This window comes from Lolium rigidum, chromosome 6, assembly GCF_022539505.1.
Source record: "Lolium rigidum isolate FL_2022 chromosome 6, APGP_CSIRO_Lrig_0.1, whole genome shotgun sequence".
Classification (NCBI taxonomy): Eukaryota; Viridiplantae; Streptophyta; class Magnoliopsida; order Poales; family Poaceae; genus Lolium; species Lolium rigidum.
In genome coordinates, this window is record NC_061513.1 from 239,345,139 (window position 1) to 239,348,709 (window position 3,571).

The 3,571-nt window shown below is 50.7% G+C and overlaps 1 long non-coding RNA gene across 1 annotated transcript; it reads right to left on the reverse strand.

Moving 5' to 3' along the window:
* Nucleotides 1-817: 817 nt before the first annotated feature.
* LOC124659676 lies at nucleotides 818-1,407 on the reverse strand. Its single transcript, XR_006989667.1, has 2 exons — nucleotides 1,145-1,407; nucleotides 818-1,050 (listed from the first exon to the last, which is right to left on the reverse strand). It is a non-coding gene; the product is annotated as an uncharacterized LOC124659676 (long non-coding RNA).
* Nucleotides 1,408-3,571: the final 2,164 nt, after the last annotated feature.

Here is a 3,571-nt window from a genome sequence, read left to right on the forward strand (position 1 = left end):
GCCGAGGCGGACGACGACGGCGGCAACGCGCTTGAGCGCGTCGAGCTTCTCGGCGAGCGCGAGCGCGAGGAGGCGCGCGTCTCCAGCGCGCATGGCGCAGGAGTCGAGGCAGAGGGGGCGGGGAGAGGATAGAGGGACCCCACACGTGTATGTATTGTTGTTTTGTACCTATATATGGAAAACACCCATTCTGGCAGTGGACCCCACGCAAAAATCTAGACCAATCAGAAGCTGACTTGGCGTAGGATCAAATGCTGCCCGGTTCCATTCGTTCACTCTCTTGTTTAGCCGGATCGTCTAACTTGCAAGTGAAAAGTTAGAGAAGCTACAGTACTCTAACTTTTCTTCTTTCAAACCATATGATTAAAATCCAAATAAATTAAATTAGTTTGCATAATATAAATTTATGTTATGCATTTGAAGTAATTACATACAGAGAAAATTATGATGTAATAAAATTTAGTTGTAATTACCTTTAGTAATTAATTACATTGCAAAATAGGGTGCTTATGCTACAGGAGCATGACTTCCTAACCTTACTTTTCCTGACTTTGCCTTCTTCACGTCAGAGGATCCCACGTTGTTTATGCAGCAGAAACAATTTACCCGTTGATTCAACAGAATCGTGTGAATCACCGTATCTGATTAGCATCTCGAGAGAAAGATGTTCAAGATTTGGAAGCAACATCCGGGCATGCATCCGTCCATGTAAAGCAGCCTCTTTAAGATTTGTAGCTACTGGAGACATTGCGATGGGTGGGAGAACAACAAAGGGATGCAAGGCTAGGGGTGAAAATAAAGGAGGCCAAAGTATATGTACACAGCAGAAAACGGGTTCTTACGATTACACTAGTCAATTCATGTCACTTACAACTGATAAGTTATCCTAAAAATATAGTATAGTAATCATCATAACCACATGGGAGGGACGCCTAAAACAGAGGGGGCCTAAGCACCAGGAGTGCCATGAAGGCATAAGCCGCATAGCCACATGCCTTCGTTTGCCTATCGCATTTCTCCGAGCCTCTTTGAAACATTGCGACTGTATCTCTGCACAGAAAACAGACAATTCTGATACATAAGCGCACAAATTGAGGTAAAATAACAAAACAAAATCACCTAAAGATAGAGGGAAGGCGCTTACTTGCAAAGCTTTTCTTGTTCAGCAAGCTTTTGGTCTATCGTCTCCCACAACTTATTAAGCCTCGGAGAAGGATCAACATATTTTTTCTAGTAGAAGGAAAAAAAAGGGAAGTTATAGAAAAGTTTCAAAGAATTGCTGGAATCAAAGCTGCGATATGAACAAATAATGCATGCGAATATGTGTTATGCTGAAGACGGACAGGTTTCGATTCATTAGAAATTTATTTCATAAATCCTCCGTTCCAAGTTAAGTGTCGTAGCTTTTGTCAGATTTGACGTTTTTAGTGCGTAATTTCGTCCATATTAGGAGTTGCGACCCTTAATTCGGAGTGGAAGGGGTACTCAGAGACCGCAGCGTGATTAAGTTACAAAGTACTCCCTCCGTTCTTTTTTATAAGACGTTTTAACTCTTCTATATAGATCCACTCACTTTAGTCATTGTAGTTTGTACCTAGTCCACTTCCAAATACTATGTAAAGTGTCTTAAATGAGTTATTAGGACCCGGAAGAGAGAAACTATTTTGGAATCAGCGTGATTTATTCCAAATCTGAGTAAATCACAAACAAAGTGATCAAATCATGCAATATGTTACTCTGGAATCTGTATGGTTCACTGATTTCAGATCTACCGCGTAAATCACACACAGCAAACAAAATCTGTACTGAGTCAATCGACCGACTCGGTTTGAGGCCCGGTTCAGCTATATAAGAAAATCGAACCAAAATTAAAAGAGATGTACTTACGGTTGTAGCATGGGACGACATATAGCGAGTAGCCACCGCCGCTGAGGGCGCGTGGCCGGGCCCCATAAGGGGGCCCGCCGGCGACCTGAGGCCAAGGGCCGACGTCTTCCTCAAGAGAGAGCGCAGCGCCATTAGGGCTTGCTTGGTTACTCGAATCCAGGCGGGTTTCCGGCCTTTTTCCGGGGAGATTTTTCCCCTAGTCCGGAGGTCGGGAATATAATCTCGGAATTTTACTCCTGTTTCAATCTATTCCCGGTCAGGAATATTTTTCCCGAGAATTTTGGTCCCAACAGCCAAACAAGCCCTCAGGCTTGTTATTAGAGCCGGCGGCGATCTAGGGTTTCGCTGGCTGACCTTATTTTGCTTTCTGTGGTGCTTCGTTTCTAGGCTCACCCCACCAGGATAAGAAGGCCGCTCTCTGACTCCTACTACATCTCCAATCAGCCTCCGCAACGGACACAACTTGGCATACAAGCCCAACTCGTCCAGGCCAGGCCAGGACGTTACGTCCATCTCAACACCGCCTCAGACTCAACTTCGCACGCCAGGCCAGGCCGGTCTGCTGGCACGTTTAGTACACGACTGCACGGGGCACGTCGTTGGCCGGCCCATCAGCAGAAGGGTTTTTTGGCTTGGAAAATGCTTTGAATCCTTCGGAGGCACAGCCTCCCGCAGCCTCCGTCTTGGCGTTGCGACGCGTGTCCACATGGACCCCACCCTCAACCCGTCTCCACCTCCCGTTTCTTCGTTATCCTTCCGTGAACCAGAATTCTTCTGCGCGACGTGAGCTGCCCCAGCTCCGGCGGCCACCAAAACCCGCCACCCTCCATTCTTCTGCGCGACGTGAGCTGCCCCGGCTCCGGCGGCCACCAAAAATTTTCGGGAGCGACGGTCGGTAACTACGTAGAGCGCCGCTACCTCCTCTACCCGTGAGGACCGGCCTCGACGGAGCGCGCCGCCGCCTCCTTTCCCAGTGACGGCCATCCTCGATGGAGTGCGCTGCCGCCTCCTACCGTGCGATGGCCGCATGCGACCATCTCGCACGGCGCCGGCTCCATTCGCCGCGAAGGCCGCCGCTTCCGTCCCGCGCGTCGCCTCCTCCTTAACCCGCGACGGCCGGCCATGACGGAGCGCGTCACTGCTTCCTTCCCCGCGACGGCCGCCGCCTCCATCCCCCGTGATGGTTGCACGCCTCCATCCCCAGCAACGTAGGCCCCGACTCCATCCCTGTAATGGCATCCGCTACTGGTTCAAGCTTGGCGTCGCCGAGACTCTGCAGTCGCAAGCATCCACGCCTAGTGATGCAAAAGGCGGCCACGTCATGCTGCCATTGGTGGGCGTAGTTGCTTCCATCGGCAGGAGTAGGTGCTTCCATCAAGGATGTTGGTGATGTCGATCCGCAGTGCTACCACGGCTATGCTACCAATGAAGTTCGTCGATGCTGCCATCAGCGATAGGCGATGCTGCAACCGGTGCTGGTGCTTCAATGGAAGAGTGGTTGTGCTACCATTATTGGGCGGGGGTGCTGCCAATGAAGGACGTTGATGCTACCGTGGCGGATGCTGTAACCGGCAACGGCGGTGTTGCAAGGCAGATGCTGCGACAGGTGGTGGCGGTGCTGCAAGGTGGCGCGACACGCGGCGGCGGTGCTGCAAGGCGGCGCGACACGCGGCGGCGCTGCTGT